Source organism: Paramisgurnus dabryanus, chromosome 8 (assembly GCF_030506205.2).
Source record: "Paramisgurnus dabryanus chromosome 8, PD_genome_1.1, whole genome shotgun sequence".
Classification (NCBI taxonomy): domain Eukaryota; kingdom Metazoa; phylum Chordata; class Actinopteri; order Cypriniformes; family Cobitidae; genus Paramisgurnus; species Paramisgurnus dabryanus.
This window is the reverse complement of record NC_133344.1, coordinates 35,254,376-35,277,054: the sequence shown is the minus strand read 5'-3', so window position 1 is coordinate 35,277,054 and position 22,679 is coordinate 35,254,376. Positions and strand designations below refer to the sequence as shown.

The 22,679-nt window shown below is 37.9% G+C and overlaps 1 protein-coding gene and 1 long non-coding RNA gene across 2 annotated transcripts in view; one reads left to right on the top strand and one right to left on the bottom strand.

Moving 5' to 3' along the window:
* The window catches only part of maml2 (mastermind like transcriptional coactivator 2), a 91,045-nt gene that overhangs the window by 54,545 nt on the left and 13,821 nt on the right, over nt 1-22,679 (bottom strand). The gene's annotated exons all lie outside the window — the stretch shown is intronic.
* LOC135770502 (uncharacterized) lies at nt 1,973-3,104 on the top strand. Its single transcript, XR_010542657.2, has 3 exons — nt 1,973-2,097; nt 2,233-2,303; nt 2,854-3,104. It is a non-coding gene; the product is annotated as an uncharacterized lncRNA (long non-coding RNA).

Below are 22,679 nucleotides of genomic sequence, written 5' to 3'. Positions count from 1 at the left end.
TTAATCGTTAGCAGAATAAAAGTTTTTGTTTACATCATATATGTGTGTGAACTGTGTATAATAAATTTGTATAAATAAATGTACACACATGCATGTATATGTTTTAGAAATGTTTACATGTGTATATACATTTGTATAATTATGTATAATTTATTATATATATATATATATATAAATATAAATACTTAATATATACATTTTTTTCCTTAAAATTATACATGAATGTGTTCATATTTATATATATATATATATATATATACATATTTATTATACACAGTTTACACACATATGTGATGTAAACAAAAACTTTTATTCTGCTAACGATTAATCGCGATTAATTGTTTAGCATCCCTAGACTGAACAAAGAAAGACATCAAAATTTTGGATGACATGGTGGTGAGTAAATTATCTGGATTTTTTTAAAGAAAATGGAATAATCCTTTAAGACCAAATTCCGGACCCTATGGTACACATGCGTTTTCTCTTTTAGCTGTTCACTTTCTCTTAAGCCCTAAATGGTCGTGTTTATAAGGATACTTGCAAAGACGGGACTTTTGACGCATATATGTATTTAAGGCCAATAAAGTGCGAAAAATGCTTACGAGCTTTATGAGCAGCGGTTGTGCGACTTGCGTGCTCCTCACACACAGAAAGAGCGCATGCATATAGATCTGTTTTTTGTGTTTAAATGGCTTAAAATAACTTGTTTTAAAACTCCGGCGCTTAAATACGTGTACAAACGTAATTTCTACCGGTTAAACACGTCTACCAGTTTATCGCCCACCCCAAGTCCACGCTATTCTCCGATATGTTTTATCAACTGCCTAGTTATCCTCCAGACAGTGACGGTCTGGACCACGTCTTTCTCATTTCGGCAGTGTGGCGCGCATGCCTGCTCGCAGTGTAAAGCGTGTCCGCGCTATTCTCAGAAATGCACTTGACGGACTTTTGTGAGCGAATTATAATTTTTTTGGTTGACATAGTCAAGGCGGTAGAGTTTCCCAGCTTAGGCGGGCCGCCTGAACTGAAAAGTGCTCCAGGAAACCCTGGATAAATCTATATCATTTACAAAAACACTTTTATAATCCATAATTTTTTTTGTCCATTTCAATTTCATACTCAATTAAAAAAAATGCACATGCATGTTTCAAAGCTTTTTTTTCGGCTCTTTGTGTATAAGGCAAACTATTTAACAATTGATTGAAACCATCAGTTTGTCAATAAACAGTATGATCATTTTGTTGAGACATTTAACAATACTGTAAATCTAAGAGCAAAACAGAGTTCGAATCAAACTAAGCGGCCCCAACAAAGCAGCACATTACTGGAGGATTTCACAATGAGCCGAGCGAGGGAACGGAGTAGGAACTGAACTCTGTTCAACTCCCACACACTTCTGACATTCCGAATAAGGCCTGAAGACCAATATTGGCAACCGCATGCGCAAACCAAGGCTGAGGAGCAGCCAAGAACATGGGAAAATAAAGGCATGCATGCAAAACAACTTCTAATCCCACCATCTATCAACAAGCAGCCTTATACTGAACTCCACTCAGAGCGATAGCGTGATTTTTAGCGATTCAGCGCTTCTGACCTGCCATTGTTGTGGCGAGCAAATTATTGGGTTTCTTTCGCTGTCACAGAGCCAAAACCTCTCTTTGACACGGAGTGTGAGAATTTAGCGGGACTCAGATTGGGTGACACAAAATATAGGGTTTTATGAGTCCCAAAAGAATAGAATAGAGTTTGTGTAAAAAATCCTAAACACAGGTGACATTGGCTTATTTTAACATAGTTTAGGAAGCCTAGCAAACCCAATGAAAGGTATTAGCGTGTATGCTGAGGGATTGTCGCTGGTTTCTGCAGCTGTGGCTTCGCTGTGCCAGGACAGCTCCTGATAGTGGCATGGAAAGTTCAAGGTTGCAGCAATACTCCATATCGGAGCGTGTTTGTACATGTGAGGCTGGTTGCGTGTGAAGCAGCTCTTTAAGGTTTTACACTGTACAGCTGCTGCAAGCAGAGAGAGACAATGAGAGAAAGAGTGAGTGAGAGAAAGCAAAATAGAGAGAGTGAAAGGAAATAGGGAGAAGTCATACCGTATGTAATTTCTCTTTAACACTACAAACATAAAAAAAACTATAACCATAAAAATCAGTGCAGATGAACATAAAGTTGGTTAAAATAACAACTGCTTAAACTCTGTTAACCAATTCTGATTGTTTTTTTATTCAGGCTTCTGGCACACATCGGATGTTATTGCAGCATGTAAACTGGGAAAACACTTATGCAATCTGAATGTTTTGGTATGCAATTTGGGTACTTTCACATGCTCAAATGTTCAAATTTCAATGCTAATACATTGTAGCAGACAGGTAGTTACTTGGTTTTGGTGTTGAAATGCCACACACGAGCTGTGCAGCTGTTAAATGAATTGCCTCACTGAATACATGGAAAATCTTACAGTACGTGTGAATCATAGAGAGATTTATAATTCTGTAAACCTCTAAACAAGCGTGGTAATGCAAGTGTGCATATTTAGAAGTGAGGAGCTCAGCTCATATGACTCATTTATCTGCCTAAGGGCAGTTTGCATGTTAATTGTAACCTTTGGTACTTCCAATTTCTTCTCTAAAGCTTTAGAAGAGATTTTGGCATCAGTGTCTCAAATTGTTTTGAGGTCTGCAGATATTTCAATATAAACTCAGACATTTCTCATCAAATTCTTGAAATACAAAACACTGTGAGGTTTTGCCACTTGACAATTATAGCTGTATAAATATATCTTATATCTTTACTGTAGGTCAAGATGTATACATACTGTGTGTCTCATTTTGTGCCTGTTATGTTTTTAAGGAATTTAAAGAGAAATTTGGCACAGATTCCATGAAAAAATGAAACACTACTACGTCTTCTGGGTCATGACAGATAAACCTCAAAGTAATAAAATTTCCTCTGAAAAAAACCCACATGGATCCTATTATCACACATCTTTTATGAAGTCTTTTCCATTTCAATTTTTATGTGCATAAGGTTCAATGATAATTGCTTCATTATTTAAAGTAAGTAGTTGCGGATTATAAATATGACCATACATTTTTTTTCTTTCAAACTAAAACATTGGCATTGGAAAGTAAATGTCCATTAAAGTAAAAATATTTATTGAAAATATGATACAATTTTTGTTTTATGTATTTATGTTTTTAACATAATGTACCTTTATGGATTACCAGACATGTTAACGCAATGGAATACTTTATGTGGCCGAGACAGAAATCAACAGGAAAATGAATGAATGAAATAAAAAGAACAATATCTAAGCAGTTATGTTGTGTGTCAAGACAATAAAATGAATGCCCAAGGCAACACATTTCACATGAAGAAATGCACAGTGACTTACATTGCTAACTATTATTGCAGCTAAACATACAATATTCACCAATCCCACTAACCAATTCTGCTTCAATTGATCAAAATGAAATATTAATAAAGGCTTAATGACTTTTGTCCTATCTGAGTTTTTAAATGCTTACGACCTCTTGATAAATGCTAAATTATTTAAATCCAGATCTTAATGATCTTTCAGTTACTAGAGAAACATTAGAGACTAGAGCACTTTTTTGTGATATTTGTATAATTTGGGAATAAATCTATCTACCATGTGTTCCACCAAAAAATTATATTGTCTTAAGTGGAACACAGTGAGTTTGTTTACATGCAAAGTCCTACTCCGATTATGTTTAATAAGCTGATAACGTGTAGGGTCATGTTGAGTTCATGATGATGTATTGCAGACTGCAAACCAAGCAAAGATAATCACTGCTTCCAAAATCGCCTATTTACATACTTTAGGCCAAAATTTGTAGCTATGCGAGGCAAGTGGTACGTCAAAGTTCAAAGTAGGGCTCATACTTGATGATTATTCACCTTGATATTATTGCAAGTATTATTGCCGATTAATAGATTTTAAATCGAAGTTTTAAAGTGTTTTATAACTTTCTGTGAATCAGCTGCATGGTAAATTCTAAACATCCAAAACTATATTCAGTCCCTACAGAAAAACGCGATTATGCGATTGCATGAGTTAACGCATAATCAGCCAAAGTCTGAATATTTATGTGGGGGCCGCATTTTTTCAAATACGCAGCATAAATTGCAGATTTCTGAGCGCAAAATATGCGGCAGTGTTTCCCATACATTTATTTACCCGTAGCGCACCGCCGCAGAATCAACACTGGCCACCACAAATAGATTTTTCATGATTCCCATTTACATTTTACTGTTTAAAAGCGGCCTAATTCATTGTTGCAAGCGCTCAGCACTAGGCTTGTTGCGATAGTCGGTGAAACGGTGATTACCGGTGCTTCAGCCTCTCACCGGTTAGATCACTTGCCCACCGCGACACCGTCTTTCACCGTCGTTTTGATATTTTCTTGTAATTAAATCATTTAGTTTCGTTAGAGAGAGCAAACACTTACAACTGTATGTGTCTGCTGTCTGAATCTAGCGGAGCTGAACGCGCGTCATCACAGAGCAGCGGCTGCGGGTGTCAGATTTCATTAATTCCTCAGACTGCGGCAAGCAGACGATGGCAGAAGCCGCGTGCTTACTCGTTTTTGTTATAAGATGCATATATGATGTTTAATGTAGGCGAGATCGTTTTGTTGTTGTGTTTTTCATTAAGAATAATAATAAACCCATAATTCAAGCAGCGCTTTATGGAGAAATAGCCGGTTGCTCTGCTTGGGACTGGTGGGTTTCTGTCAGAAGTACCTGCGCACATTGACTCAAGCACTTAAACCAGCAGTTGCACTCGCATTTACACGCAAATTCATACGCGATTTAACGCAGCGTACGCAAGCGCTGGATTTAAACAACAGTTGCATCTAATTCAAAAGTGAAAGTAAAATGCGCACTTCTGTCCATTTATAAGCCCCTCCCACCCGGTGAAACCGGTAACACCGGGTTTGTCACGCGCTGATTAACCGGTGGGAAAATTCTGTCACCGCAACAACCCTACTCAGCACGCCTCCCCCCTCCCTTTCTTTCTCATGTTGAGTGCAGCGCGCGCCACTCTCTACACAACATAACAGTGAAAAGGTGGCGGTGTTTTCAATTTCCTCCGTATACTTTTTTTTCGCGTAAACGTCAACAGTCACAGATACCCGTTCTCTCCCTCTATATGCTGTATGAACGCGCACGTGTTTTGCAGTAACTCTGTGTAACAGTTACAGTATATTTCAGCTCATATTTCTGAATTTGCACCGATTTGTCTGCACTATACGCGATATACAATAAAACTCACATTTAAAATAATAAAGGGCTCATAAAACAACAAGACCTTGATGAGAACAGCGGTAAGGCTTCAATGTAAATGTATGGTGATTTTGTCAGATGATGTCACGTTTAAGATTTTAGCAACAGTTGGATTAAACACGAGGTGTTACTGGGTCGTGTTTAGTCACTTTTTTATAGTCTACTCGTTTTATGTCTGACCTCAGAACAGATCAAATGTAAAAGTGCCATTTAGTTGTCTTAAAAAAATGCAATATAATGTGACAGTCAAAGAGTAGAATTGAAACATATTTCAGATGCCAACACTCGATCAAATGCAAACACATGATGACGTCACATATATGCTAATTACATACGTAACCCTAAACGTTATGTTGTTAGTAAAAAAATCCAATACAATGGCTAAAGGACATGTTAACGTGTCAATTTTAAAATCTCTAATTCACCACTGTATTTGGTGCCAAAACATACTGGCAAACGCACAGAAATAAGTACAAATGGACAGATGGAATTGAGGCTTTGGGCAATTATTTAATTGTTTCATGCATATTTTAATCCCGATTAGGTTTCTATTCATTGTGCAGCCCTAATTCATAGTATTCGAGATCAGGCAAAATGCACCCAAGTGACCTACTACTTCCAGCTAAATGTTTAAGTGTGCAGTTGATAGACACTTTACCATTATGTGAGGCCCGTGGAGCGGACAAATTTGAAAAAGTGAAAAAATAAGAATACGAGTGGCTCCTTGATGTAGGTACCAAGAAATGTATTCTCGTGATTTAATTGTAATAGTTAAACAACACATGGTCATAGATGTTTCTTTATTGTGATTGTCATAGCTCAAAGTACATACGGGTCACATGACAATAAAAACATGGCAGTATGTCTGAAATATATTCATTCTGCACACACACACATGTTATATTGAGTGATAAAGCATTAGGTACATCATCTAATTCAGTACATACAGAATCTGATACAGAAATGTGGCAGAATGATGGGAACAAGAGAAGGTGAGTGAGGAAAGATAATACAGACAAAAAAGAGTAGAGGGACCATCAGATGCTATACGGAAATATTTGATCAAGCTCCTGTATGTCAGTATATGGCACAAGCTTCTCTTTGTTGCCGGATGTGGGAAAAACATCCAATAGATGCTAAAATAAGAACAGGAAGGAAGCAGGGGGTGGGGTGGCAGCGACAAGCAGGAGTGAGAGAGGAATGTTCCCTTTTCACTCGTTTCTTGTTCGGACACACACACACACACACACACCACAATAGCTATAAGCCAAATACAACATCACAGTCATTTACATTAGAGCTGCAACCCATTGACCCCTTTATCTCGAAACATTCAATAACATGGATCAGCTTTATAAACAGAAATAATTGATTATTTAATTATTATTATACTGTAGGCCTACATGTCATTATAAACAAAGGATGGTTATAATTAGTAGACCATAGATAAAGTTTTTTGTATGTATAAAGGGCAAAATAACTAAATTTCAGACAAACTGGTTGAATAAGAAGCTGATGCAGCAGAAGTATAATCAGGTTATAAATACGTGCAGGTTCATCGCAGACGTTAACAGTATAGTTGGCTGGATGTCATGGGAGCGATTTGATTTTGACTTGTCACAGCGTGCCGCCCGTATCTGGTGTGGGAAGGGTCCTACTGTACTGAATTGTTTAAGAGACTCAAACAGGCTTCATGATTCATTTAGCTGCTATTCAGCTTCAGAGATTTTGTTGTGCGGACACTACGAGTTTCCTCGACTCCTGGGACAAACTTTCTCAGTTGTTTAAGAAGACTGACAGATGCTAGATAGAACAAGTTCTTCTTTTTGATGAGTCAACACGTCAAACTGACACACTGCCAAATGGGAAGGACAGGTTGTAAATATGGTGTGCTCAGCTATGCAGACAAGAGACATGATATTTATTTACAAGATGATGTGGTAGTACCACGGTACAGTAATAATACAGCACACTATTGTTGTTGTTGTTTTTTTGCTGTAATCAAGGTCACTGAAGTCTCCAGGATTCTTACATTTTATTTTTTGAAAATGCAACTAAATTTTAATTTGCAATTAGGGTTGAACGATACATCGAACTTTCATCGCCATTGCGGCGATATGAACTCACGTGATGAACACATCGCAACAGACAGCCTTGACGCGATGAATGAAGGGAAAACGGTTAGCGCATGTAATAAACGTTTGACCTATCACGTTTAGTCCTGAAGACATGCCCTGCGTCCCAAACCGCATACTTCCATACTATATAATAGGCGAAAAGCACTACTTCTCGTACTCTTTGCATACTATATATTATGGAAGTAGGCAGTTTGGGTCGCACGGATGCTTTGCGCGTTCATGCTATTAGGCCAATCAGGGGAACCCCCAAGTCAGCTACGCTCAGATTGATTTGGGAGGTGTCAGTTGCGATGCTGTGCCTGTTAGCAAAAACGATGGCGAAGGAAGGAGAGAAGAGTGAGGAAAATGTGTTGTCAGAAGAAGACGTTTTTAGGCGCGACATGTCAATGGCCCCTAAAACATGAAAAAATATAAAATATTTATCGCAACTCACATCGTCATCGCAACATTAAACAATGTCACCGCACATCGCAACTTTTCCTCACATCGTGCAGCCCTATTTGCAATCTTTGAGAAATGTTCTCAGCAGTTCCTAGAATGAACCAAAAATAAAAATTTTACTTAAAAGATACAATTTGTAGAGGGCGCACAATCACAATAATAACAATGACATAAATTAATGACGCTCTGAAGCAGTGTGGAATGATGGGATTTGTTGTCTTTAACTCAACCGCTGATAGCCATCAATCAGCCGGGAACACAAAATCATTTTAACAGATTAGGTAAAGTAATCAAGTTTCATAAATGTTGCGTTTGATGACTTTGTTTTATTTCATTATGTAAGGTTTCATGTAATATTCAAAACGCAATTGTTAGTCATAGATGTTACAGTATTAGTCAAATTTAATTGTTTGTTAACACAGCACAGAATTCAGTGTTCAGATAAAAAAAACTTACCATAAACAAGTGAGTAAATGGTAAATGGACTGCATTTATATAGCGCTTTTAACAGACCTATGGCCATCCAAAGCGCTTTACAAGTTTGCCTCACATTCACCCATTCACGCACACATTCTTACACCGACGGCGGTGTCAGCCATGCAAGGCGCCATCCAGCTCGTCGGGAGCAGCTGGGGTTAGGTGTCTTGCTCAAGGACACCTCGACACTTGGTCCGGTGGAGCCGGGGATTGAACCACCAACCTTTCGGTTTGTAGACAACCTACATGAACCACTGAGCCACTGCCGCCAGACTCTATACACTAACGCATACTTCTGCATTTGTTCACGACACTGTTGTCATGTGGTTTCTACATCGGAAAAGACAGTAACGAAGGGCAAAGTGGATATTAACGCCATTGAAAGGCGACTGCACTGCCCAGTGTCACTGTTTAGAGTGGCAATTTCCTTATTTACTAATTTACAAGTAGTTAAAACATTACTGTGCGTTCACACCAGCCGCGGTAGAGGCAGAAAAAAAGCGTTTACTTTCTTCATTTGCGCGTGAAATATTAATTATAAGGAAATTCGCGTCATGGGAGGGGCTTCTGTGACTCCGCTCACTCGCTGTTATCTCGCTCCTGATTGGTTAACGCGCCGCAAATACCTGCCAAAGTTCAGATTTTTCAACTTGCGCATTTTCCGCATCAACGCTCAATTCGAGTGGAATGCGCCAATACGAGCAGAACATGACATCCGCGCCGCAGGATGCCTATTCGCGTCTTTGCATTGACTTAGCATGTAAATCACTCACGCTTGCCGCCTCTTCTGCGTCTGATGAGACATTAGAGATATTGTTTGTAATCAGCTGAACAAAATATATAACACTGGCCTAGTGGTTTTGGATATTTTACTGCAAATATCTTACAAATTGTACCTTTAAACATTACCTATATACAATAAATTCAGAAAAACTGAATACAACTTTCTTAATTTTATCCAGAGCTGTACATACAGTAATACTGTCACGTTATATGCTCAGGAAAAAACACTGCATATCAATGGTATTTCAAAACAAACACAAAACACCTCAGAAATACCACCCCTGCTTCCAACAAAACAGCTTTACTCATCTACTAAGGTTTACTGGTCTACCAGCTGGTCAGGCTGGTTATTAACTTTCAGGAGAGATGGTGGTCTTATTAGAGAAAATATATAATTAAGAAACTATGGTAATATAATGGATACAACCATATGTACTTATGGTGGCAGGTTGTGACTTTAAGGCCAGATGGATTTAGGTTCATTGTAAGGAGGTGGAGGAGATGAATAAATACTGAAAGAGAGAATCCAGGTCAGGTGCTTTTCTCAGTTTACCTCAGGACAGGGCAAATGGAGAAGGGGAGGGGGGCAGGACTGCTATAACAGTGTGACTGTGTTTGTGAGAGGAAGCCTGAGGGGACCAGGCGCCAGAGATCGGACCTGGCATAAGCTGAGACTGTCACCTCAGAACACAAACACACCGCTCTGAACCAACACAAACTCTCCAATTCCCTTCTATACATCTACTGTTTTACTCTTTCTTTTACATAGCCACTCTCTTCTCGTCTTTTCATTAATGTACGGCAATCTTGCTTTCTCTTGGTGAATCTTTTCACATTATACAAAAGTAATCATAGAAAGTCAAAAGACAATAAATTCACTGTATTTGCTTTTTTCACTGTAAAAAATGTACCATTTTTATCAACATATATTTTTGTTCTACTATGATGAAAAAATTAATTTAAACAATTTGAACTTGTTTTAATAAATTATGTCAATTATTCATAGAAGGTCAAAACTTAAAATAGTATATTGAATTGACTTGGAAAACCAAGTTGTTTTACCTTCATGCTATTATTTTTACAGTGTATATTTTCTTAATATGATACTGTGCATTAACTGTTATTATCAACCCAATCTCACAGGAATTTGTTTTATAGTCACAACATATTTGATTGATGTATTCCTGCTATTGACACAATAGGTTTTTTTTGCAAACAGCAGTGTTGTTTTTGGCAGCCCTATAAGTTTTAGTCTTAGTCTTTTGGACGAAAATGCTTTTTAGTTTTAATCACATTTTAGTCACTTATAAACTTGATAGTTTTAGTCAAGTTTTAGTTGACGAAAAACACAAAAAGGTTTTAGGCAAGATTAAGTCAATTTTAGTAAAAAAAGTATTTTTAACAAATTAATTTATGTTAAAAAGTGTGGTGTATTTAATACTATTAAAATGTGCATTAAGGTTGTCCCTGAGGGCTTGCTGTTGTTTTAGTCGGTGTGGCTTCTGCTCATGTCATAACAAAAAAGTTAAGCCTGATATACCCTCATGTTGAGTTTGTGTGTTACGCTGAGACCTCGCTTATAAAGATGAGAAACACGTGCCTTGCCTTATTTAAAGGAGCATTTCAACCGTAGAAACATTAATCTTTATTGAAAGTGTGTCATATTTGTAGTCGAAATGTAACACATTTAGAATTTGGTGCCTATTTGACCGAGAAAAGGGGTGTTTGTAGTCTCACCCCTCAACAAAGATATTGGACTTCCTGCTTTCAATGATGCAAAATGATGATTTTTACATCATTGAAAGAAGGAAGTGCAACACTGAAGTCTGTATTTCTCCTGTCTCAGCAGGAACTGAGAAAATGATGCATGACCATTCAAAAACATGACTGGGGTTCTAACTATACAAAGCTTAATGCAAATGGAAGAAGTGTCCCTTTAAATACATCACAAAAAGTATTAGAAATGGGCTTAGGTTTGACAAGTAGATACATGTAAAACCTTAAGCTTACCATGAAATGTGTCACAAACCGAATGTTGTGTAAAATTGAATGTATATGATATGTTAACAGCGTGACTAGTTACCCTTAAAAAAATATTAGCGTGATGAGCCTTCAGGTGCCGCTTGAGGTTGGTGGTATTCTTCCCACCTAGTTTGTGGCCACATTTACTGTCGTCTCCCAATATGCATTCCGTTTTTCTTTCTGAGGGATTATACTGAAAGTATGTCCATAAATTATCTCGGCATTTCCGTTTATTGGTGTCAGTGGCGGCGTTTCACGAAAACCTAGGGTATGGCAAAAAATTCTTCGTACAAGGCGGCCATTCAAATAACGAATCTATTAAACCACATTATACCCATATGTTTACATACTCCACCAACCTGTATAAAATCATACTATGATTGCACGGATGTACACTTACTGACAAAAATACGGAAGCAATACAAATGAAAAACAAAAACAGAAATCATGGTTGTTTAAAATGCTTTTCAAATGTTGTCATTCTTAACTAAGTGGAACTCCAGCAACAGATAAACTAAATCAAGATAATATCAAAACATACTGTAACATCCCTTCACAAATCTTGTCATGACAGCCGCCAATAAACACTTATAAAACACAATAAAGACTTTTAATGATGTGATAGAGCACACGTAGTTAACCCAGCCAGCTAACCAACTAAGACTAAAACACTAAATAAAACTCTTAGTAAAACAGGGCTAAATGCAAAAACAAGTCTTACCTTTTGTCGTCGTGCAGTTTTTATTCCACAAGTCGCCATATTCAAAAACGCGCGCAAATAATTAATACAATTCACTTCGACTGCGCTACAATTTCCCAGTGTAAGAGAACATGTTTATTTATCCACAGAGAACAAATCGAATTGAAATTGCATTGAAATTGAATTGAACAAATCATTTTACTTCTGGAATAATGTATGCAATATGCATTGCGCGAGTGTGGGGGAGAGTCTGTTTGAATGTTAAAACAAAAAAAAGGAGTTTACTTGTGAAAATAAAGATTATAACAACAGCGGTCATCATGAAACCTCCTGCACAATTCAATCTGCGCTGCAAGAACGACAGGCTGATGACATCAAAGTACCGCGAGGGTGAGGCGAGAAATAATAGGAAGAGTTTGCTTTCAAACCGCTCTCGCGGCACGTTGATGTCATCCACATGTCGGTTCCTGTATTATAGCATGAAGTTGAGCACACGCGTAAATTATCCATATTAGTGATGTACCAATGTTCAGATATGTTCTACTTAAAATATTTAACATTATTTTTAATGAGCTTCATTATAGCCTGTTGATTGCTGGTATTTTGTCTGAATGCTATACGCGAACGCCGCCCCTGATTGGTGTCACCGCCACGATCCTTCGAACTCGCCACAGCCGCAAGTGTGTGGTTGTTGTGTGAAATCTGGTGCGTGTGCGCGAGATGGTGGCAGCCGGGTGGTGGGTGTAGCCAAAACAAGGATAGGAAGCGGCAGCATTGCTTATACTTTTTAGCTAAAAACAGACAGATTTCACGCAAAATTGGCAGAAATGACATGCATTGTGAACGTCAGACTTATAATCCTTTTCGTTCCGTCTCGTCTCGTCAACGAAACCCGAAAGCGTCTCGTCATGTTTTCGTCACCTTAGAGACATTTTTAGCTAGTCATCATCGTGTCAGTGTCATAAAAAATAGGTGCGTCAATGAAATCATTTCGTTATTGTCATCGTTGACGAAAACAACACTGCACTATAAACAGTTTTTCATGTCTGTGGCACAACTTTCTTTATCGTGACATTTTATAATTTGTTTTCTCATAGTTTTTTCCTAATTTTTAACCATTGTCGCTTGAGGTTGGGGTTAGAATCACTTTCTGCGACATCCTAGTCCAAACCCCAACTCTATAGCAAGAATATAAGTTGACGAAAAAAACAATGCATAAAATTATATTCTAACGCCAACCCCCAATCTAATCCTAACCCCAAGCGACAATGATTTAAAAATAGGAAAAACAATGAAAAAAAAAACAACACAATAAAGAAAATCGTGCCACAGACACGAAACTGTTTATAGAAATTCGTGTCACAAAAAAAACACATTTGTGCTCCAGTGGCATGAAAAACAGCGGAAAACGTGTCAATAGCACAAATCAATTAAAATTAAAAATATTGTGACTATAACACGACTTGCTGTGAGATATGGTAGCTTATTACATTATTTAATTTTTAAATAAAAGTAATAATATAAGGGAAGCTGTTTAACTCTCTAAACATAATGCAAAAAAATAAAATAATTGATGCTATTAAGAATTGTGGTCACATAGACTTTAATAGAAAACACGTAAATCCTTGTTGACATTTGAGTATTTGGCAGACACTTTTATCCAAAGCAGCCTGCAGTGCATTTAATGTATGCATTTTATCAGCATGTGTATTTTCTGGGAATTGATCCCCTGACCTATAATCGAACCATCTGACTACAGGGACCTATTTCCAAATATGAAGATATTCTTGGCTGTGTGACAAGAAGTGCTCTGATGAATGTGGTTTTAACATCCTGTCAAACAGAGGAAATGAGATGAGCAACTCCAATGACTTTATGCAGTGATCCAGTTCTTTTACAGTATTTTTTTTATTCAGTTAAAATGAGATTTTATATACAATATTACACTAATAAAAGTGCTTTTTGGTCCTACTATATAACAACATGTCTTAGGTTGGGTCATAATAGTATGCAGCTGTTACTGTGGCACAGTGACCACGTTTACATGCACCCTCATAATGGGATTATAATGGGTTTTTGGCGATTATAGAGATTTACTAACAGCACAAATCATAATTTTGCCGTTAAATAACTATGTATAACCCGATAATAAGGTGTGGACAAGATTTGGGCCACTAGTAACACCAGGATCAGACAGTAAACTGTCAAAATAACCCAAATCAGCTTTTCTGATAGTAAAGGAAATAAAAGACTTGTTTTCAATAAGCAATTAACATGAGGGACAAATACTGCAGAACATGTTACATGTTAAAGTTAATTATTTAGGCAGAGTTTTGTTTGAATCCCTTCTCTTTAGTCAATAGTAATAGTAATACTTGCAATACATGGCAACCAATTTGAACTTCTATTTCCTACCCATTCCATTCATTATTTAAAACTTAAATGTATCAATTTAAGCTGCATGCAAGTTTTATTATCAAATAGCACACAATAATTCCTTTTTGTAATGTTTTCTATTATTTTCTACTTTCATTTATGTATTTTATTTATTTATTTTTTCTCTCAATGTTTCAGAAGATCTCAGGCAAGACAAGTTTCACAGCAGTTTCAAGCATGAACTGATTCTTAAGTCAGCATGTTAATCTCAGGGGACTGGGAGAAAACTGTCAACACTATATTTCATATTTTATACTTCTGTGAATATAGGACACAGTGTGTAGATGCTGTAGAGAAAAATGTGCACTTCTTGCAAGCAACGAATTGTTGAAAATTAGAGGAGCTATGAACTTTTGCAAGGTTATACTGTCACATTTTCAAAAATAAACTATAAATGCTAACTAGACAGGCAACCAAAAGAACAAATAAACAAAATCCCCAAATTATACAAGTCCGTGACAACAAACACCGAATCTTTAAAAGTGTATTCTCAGTATACGGTGTACAAAATGCTGAAGATACCGCTTTATTTTCCTAGAATATCCAGACACAGAGGCTTGTCTGTCATAACCCTTCTCATTCAGGAAAACATCATGAGAAGTATGATGAAACATAAATAGAAAATAAATATAATTTTCTGATGTAGAAAAAGGTGCAAAAGAACCATTTCTGGCTGTATTGTTCCATAAAGAACTCTTAACATCTAATATATCACTGGGAACTTAAAAACTCCAGCTTTGCTATTGTAAAGTTTCGGTCAGTATCAGATCTTTAGTATTAATGTTTAAATCAGTTGTTTATTGGGAGTCTGTGTGTTGAAACTTCAAAAGGTCTTTTAGGGTTTGCAAAAAATGTGTTCACGCTGGAAAACACCAGACACCATTGTGATGATATCTACACTACTTATGGACTGTTGTCATGCTTTATTCACTTAAAGGACAAGTTCGGTATTTTAGACTTAAAGCCCTGTTTTCAGATTGTTTATGGTGAAATAGAATGGTTTTGACTGAAATTTCGACATTTGCGGCTGTCCTGAGAATTTTCGCATGTTTGTGTTTCAGCTCAGACCTCTACAATGGGTTTAATGGTGCACTGGAACAATCCTTCCTAAAATGCATTAAACTTTCGTTTACAAAGACGTGAAACTCAGCGAGTGGTCAGGGGTGTTCACTGATATGCTCACACAAAAATCGCTGCAAAAGATGCTTTCCAACAGCTGTTTTAGCATTCGTTGTTAACTTGTGGACCTATTTTTCCAAACGGCTCACACCCGTACATTCTTCCGCTTAGAGCTTGAATAATAGACACTCCAGCCCAGGTGGTGGCGCTAATCCGCCTTTGCCAATTGCAAGAATAGAAACAAAGTTCCCGGCGCGGAGTAATACCGTACCTCACAGCACATCTAATACAAGTCAATGGAGTTGGTAAAAACTACGATAAAACCTGTTGGAATGCGTCTTTTGCAGTGATTTTTATGTGAGCATACCAGTGAACACCCCTGACCACTCGGTGAGTTTCACGTCTTTGTAATCGAAAGTTTAATGCATTTTAGGAAGGATTGTTCCAGTGCACCATTAAACCCATTGTAGAGGTCTGAGCTGAAACACAAACACGCAAAAATTCTCAGGGCAGCCGAAAATTTTGAAATTTCAGTCAAAACCATTCTATTTCACCATAAACAATCTGAAAACAGGGCTTTAAGTCTAAAATACCGAACTTGTCCTTTAAGGACTACAGATGGAAATTAGCTAGAAGCTAAATCTGGTTCAGAGCATCTTTTCTCTATCTGAGATTAATGTATAATTTATATATATGGATGGATGGATGGATGGATGGATGGATGGATGGATGGATGGATGGATGGATGGATGGATGGATAGATAGATAGATAGATAGATAGATAGATAGCGTTCTATACTCAATCCCGTCGCTTTTATAGATCAGTGGGTTCAGTAGATCAGTAGAATTGGCTCATGAATGCTTTTTTCTTTGTCTGTTGTTTGATTAACATTAGAAACAGAGTACAGTATGTGCACAGATCCCAAATTCTACTTACATTCACTTAAAACAGATTGTGTTTACAAGGAGAATCACAGCATTTTTTGTTTTAAGTAAATCAATTAATTAAATCAAGTAAATCAATCAATTTAAATCTAAACTTAAGACATTCTTCTTTAACAAAGCATTCGCATAAAATGTCCAGTAAATGTACTTATCCCGCAATAGTTAGTTTGTCTAGAACAAAGCACTCACATAACTCATCTGGGTAATATACTTATGCCGCAATAGTTAGCCTGTCTGAAACAGTGCTGACTTAAACCACAATACTGTATGACACTTGCATTACATGCAAACGGCCCCTACGCTAATAGGATTCTGTTTCTCTCTCCCTGTCTCATCCTCAACCCCAAGGACAATGAAACAAACAGATCCAGTCCCTGCTGTTGTGAAGGTCATCACACCACTGATCTACTGACCGTCCTTCAACGAGATAAATATATATGTATTTATCTCAGGGGTTTTTCTACTAGCCAGGAGGGTTTTTCTACTAGGGTTTTTTTCATCCCCTAGAGAGTCCGCCACCTTTGGCTTAACTTACTACTTTACTGTATACGTTACATTATTACTACGCTTGCTTTTCTATGCTTTTCCTACATCTATTAATGTAAGGTTGCTTTGAAACAATTAACAATTATTAAAGCGCTCTATAAATAAAATTGAATTGAAATATGTCAACCTACACGCAAGAAAACATGAACTCAGTTAGCACTCTAAAGCTCTGAGATGCAGCATTACGGCCACATGCTTCAGAGGGGTGCAGTCACATAATTTCAAACAGCGTGTGAGTCAATCTGTTTTGCGTCTTTTTGTGCTTAAATATTTAAATTGGCAATACCTGAAAGCATGTAAAATGATCGCTTGTCTACGCTGTTCCTGCTCCCATCCTTGAACTTTAAAGCTCAACCAGACACGCATGCTTGAAAATGATTCGCCTTATAATGCTCACTTCGCGATAAGTAACAAACAAAAATACATGGGCGGTAATTGTGGCGGCAAATTGAAAAGTGAGGGGGACAGAATTATCTTTCTTTTAAAGTGGGGGGCATGTCGTACGTGTCCCCCGCTTATTCTAAGCCTATGCACAATAGGACCAGTGTGTCAGGATCCGTCAAAATCATGTGTTTAATTATATCTAGTCTTTGTGTTCGGGGTCCTGGCAGTATCATGTTCTATGTGGGAAATGCGTGGTTTTAGTATTGAATTATTCTGACCACGCATTTCCCGGGTCTCATCAATTTTTACCCGCTCCCTTACTTGTTATTGATTTCAGCTGTGTCCCTCATTAGTTCTCCCTATTTATTGTCCTTGTGTTTGCTGTTCTGGGCTCGTGCATCTTGTTGAATCCTTGTTGCATGCCTCATCGTGTTCCTGTTTTACATTTGTGAGTATTTATGAATATCTAGTCTAGTCTGTTATATGTAGTGTGAAGTTTATTGTTAGTTTAATGTTAGTTTAGTGTTTCCCTCATCTTCTTGTTTTACCCCCTCGTGGGTTTTGTTTTCCCTGTTTGTTTAATAAATTCCTATTTTGTGTCTACGTCTGCGATTGGGTTCATCTCCTTGTTATATCCTCACACAGTGGTTTTCAAACTGGGGGCCGCAAGATGGTGTTAGGGGGGCCCCAGTTTTATGATATTTTATGAAATACATTAATTCATCATGAATTCTGTGTAATTAAACCTAAAAAAATAAGGCTACTAACCAAAATCACTACTTTTTTGTATAATTGAATGTTTTTTTTATTAAAATGTTGAGTTTTATAACAGTTTTTGTCACAAATTTTCTTTGGGGGGCCGCAAAGGAATGCACCGTACACAAGGGGGGCCACACGCCGGAAAAGTTTGGAGCCACTGCTTTAGACTATAGACGGTTTCAGCACTAACAACATAAACGGCTTTCATGAAACAAACTTAACTTCCGGTAACCTCTGCTAAGAATCAATAACAATAAAGTCCTTTTAGAGTAGTTTATTTCTGATAACAATCAAAACAAAAACAACAAGTACTGGATTACCTAAATTCAAATCATAGCTAAATCATATTAAAAACTACACTGTAAAAACTTTCTGTATAAATTACAGTATTACTGGGTATTATTGGCAACTAGCTGCCAGTAACTTACTGTAGATTTTACATTTATGTTATGTACTGGCAACAGTTTGTTAAAAGTTAAATGAACATGAAACACTTTCAGTCTTTATCTTCTACAGTAAGTTACTGGCAACCAGCTGCATAATTACAAATTTTTTTTTTACAGTGTACACTTAGCTAACGTTATTGTGTAAAATGTGTACTATATAATGTATACAATCTTAACTACAGATCGGCTGCCAAACCTCCCTTCACATAGCAGTGATCCATATTCGCCGTCTGCCCTCGTCTTTAGGAAACCAAAACATTTGTTATTTTTGATGAGGTACTGGTTCAAGAGTTTAGTTTAGCAACTAGCCAGACCATTAAACAAACAGAAACCGGAAGTAAAGTTCCACTGAGAGGCTGTTTACACTTGGCATTAACATGCGTTTTCGTCGATCGGATCACAAGTGGATGACGTTAATGCCAGGTGTAAACGGTGTTCAAAACGTTTTGAACGCGTCCACTTTCGACCACTTTCAACCACATTCAGAGGTAGTCGAAACCACTTTCGATCGGATCGCTTTGGAGTTGCGGAACGCAATGTGGTTGAATGTGTTCGAACAGCCACACGCGACCGCCTTCTCTCCGCCCATTTATCTAATCTGAGGTATTAAACACAAGTTTTACGTCTTTTTTTTACTTCTGACGTGAACATACGGTGAACAGCGCTATTTTTAGCCTTTAATTGATAAAACTACTGCGTAGTTTCGTTTTGAAAGCGTGAAAGTTGCGCGATCCTATTTCATCAATTGCGCTGAAAATTCAGAGAAAGCTCCAACAAATAAACATACAAAACACTGTGCAGCATGTATACTTGCTAAACAAGCAGCGGGCTCCGACATAATATTAGTTTGCGTCCATATAAACTCGTCATTACTCCCGCTCGCGTTTGAATGACAGCAGAGAGACTCGCCCACCGTCTCACAGACCACCCCCTCACAGTATTCAGGACAGATGCGGTCGAAAGTGGACAAAAGAGACGGATTTAAATACCAGGTGTAAACGTAATGTGTCTCTCTCGTCCACTTGTGATCCGATCGATGAAAACACATCTTAAAACCAAGTGTAAACAGCCCCTCAGACTTACATTTTACTATAAGAGACAAAGCTGCCAGAGGTCATAAAGTTTGGTCAAAAGGTAAATAAGATACTACAATTTATGAACTAAAAGGTTTAAGAACAGGTTATTCACAAAATTAAGAGATCTCATTCCTTACAGCACTCATGTGCCAGCATTATAGCCATCCTGCCTTGTTCCATTAAATGAAAATAAATGTCAACATGTTAAGCATGACTTCTGTTGACACACCAAATCAAGCAACTAAATTGAGAACTTGTGGTCTTTTTCAACACACTACAGGCTAAAGACAAGTTGAATGTTTGAGCTGTAGAGTCCATGTCTTGGAGATGTCTTACTTCCAATACTTCCAACTAGCTAACTCTCTTTTCTGACTTTATCTCATTACGATACAAAAATATTATTAAAAAATACATGAAACATACTTTTTCCCTATGCTGAATTTGTACTCGGACTTCCCTGGAGGCACAGAAAGAAAAACTGCAGGAAGGGGGAGAGCACGGAGGAAGGGAGAAAAAGAGAGGGCTTGTGCTCCTTTTCAGAGCTGTGAGCGAGGAGCCTGGGAATGTAGAGAAGTTTGGCCAGGATGATAGAAATATCCTGAGTTGAAATGTAAACAGGCCTGATCTCTGATCTACCCAGAGAGCCCCTGATATGACCCGACATTCCACCCAGGGGTTCGGCAATGACATCAGGAGCCCACTTTCTCATTTCCTGGCCTGGACGGTGACCTCGCGGGAAAGTGGGGTGTTTTTGAAGTTCTCCAAATCAAACCAATTTTCTACCCAAAGACATTTCTGTTGTCACCCACAATTTAAGACAGAGGTTTTTAACCTCTATTTAAGCGGAGGTTACTAAACTCTGTATTTAACAACTTTATGTGGACAAGTATTTTTAACAGTCATGATATGTGAGCTGCTTATTTTTTTAAAGGCCATTGAGTAGAGGTCTGTGCAGGACTGTCCCGCAAGATTCCATTCCGCACCCATCCACTTCTGCTTAATTCACTCTGTGTTCATCCGATATCTGCATAGGATTCTTTATTCCCTATCCTCAGTAGGGAACATCTCCTCAGAGCGGGTGGTCAGCTAGAATGAGTAAAGTGCAGATTCGCCATTCGTCAAAGGATATCTGGATTGGACTATTGTCAGACCACATGCCACTGTCCAAAGTACACCAGAGTTTCAACCGCTACCGTTTTTAATTCTTAGATATTATCCCACGACGCAAGAATCCTTGTTGGGTCCCGCGGTTTCTGTGGAGGAGCCGTGGGAATGCACAGTGTACCTTTGAGTACACTCTAAAAATTATTTGTTGGCTCAACTTAAAAAAGTAAGTTACCTGGTTGCCAGTGGCGGCTCGTGACTGCTCTTCCGAGGGGCGGGACTTCAAAATATGTTGCGTCATGTGAACCAAGTGCATCAGAGCATGTGAGCAGAGCGTAGCGTAGCAGGAGCGTAGCATTGAACTGTGTGTTAATTTTACCATCAGAGTGCAGAGCGGCTTTCCAGAAAATCAGCTCCAAACGCTCAATACGCTCAGCACCGCTCGCTCAACCCAGAACGCCCTTCAGCAATTTGCTAGTTCGAGAATCAGTAAAAAAAAGTCTAGCAACAAGTTTCAAATATTGTTTCAATGAAGTTGCAAGTCTTATATATAAATGTAAAGTAAAAATCAAAGTTAAGATTGTCAAAAAATTCAAGTTAAGGCACAATGCCAGAAAGCATGAGGATGTGCTAACGAAACACGATAATGCTAGGGCTGTTCTGAATACCATTTTTTGAGCTTCGAAGCTCTAGTAGAAATCAAATCGAATATTCGAAGCTTCGGAAGGAGGGGCTGAACATATTTTCGTGCAATATGGACATGTGACACTTTTAGAATTAATAAGCTTTTAATAAACTACAGAACAGTCCATTAACATACATTTGGGGAATAGAGCAATTAAAAACAACGTCATGTTTTTTATGTGAAGCAACTGTTAACTGCGCTGTTTGGAATTCGCCCTCCGTCTGTGTGTGTGCGCGCGTTTAAGTGCCCTCAGTAGTGCATACATGGAGAGACAAGTTTCAAGAAAGCAAACAAACGTAACATTTTTCTGTTCTTGACAAGCCACATACAAACTAAATGATCTCCAAAATATTATTTTTCTATTAAAAACATTTGTTTATGTTTGTGTGTGTGTCTGTGCTTATTTGTTCTTAAAGAGACTAGAGCCCGACCGATTTATCGTTTTGCCGATTTTATCGGCCGATATGAGCCTGTCGCAGATATATCTGTATCGGCGTATAAGCCGCAGATATGAAGCCGATATGAACGTTCGTTACAGAAGACATTAAATGCTTTTGAAAGATGTAAGTACTTGTTTGTCCAGCAGAGTGCGCCCTACTGGTTGCTAATGGTGACCCAGGTCACTCACTGTAGTGACACCAGCCAACCCCCCTTCACTTCTGTCAGTCCCTCAGTTCAGGTGGTGGCAGTCACGCGGTTTCTTCACAACATTTTACACTTGGTATTAAGACGCGCTTTGGTCGATTGGATTATAAGTTGGCGAGAAAGACACATTCCGGTTTACATTTGGTGTTTTTAATCCGTCTCTTTTGTCCACTTGCGAGTTATTTAAAACGCAAGTGGAAGAAATGACGTGAGGCGGAGAAAGGACGCGCTTTAACTGCCGCGCAGTCTGTGGGAGTACAGCTGCTTGTGCTGTTACTGAACATGCTCATTTCAAAGCAATTGATTAAATAAGCTCGCGCAACTTTACACCCTCGCTAAATTAAAGCGGCGGAGATAAGACGCTTTAGTTTTATAAAAGTTTAAAGTCCCGGCAGAACACTGTGGGTTCGTGTTATAAAAACGTTGTGCAGTACATTAAACATAAGCCTACATCATTATGTTGTCAGCAAGTCAAGCATTGTCGTCTTAACAGTACGTTTCTAATTAATTTGTGAAGCACATAACTTATTGTAAAGCTAATAAAAAATGACTTTATAAGTTTCCATTTTCAAAATAAGCCCAATATAACATTATTCTCGTCAAAACTGACAATCATTTAAGTTATATGTATTTTGTATTGTTTGTGTTTAAAAGTTATTT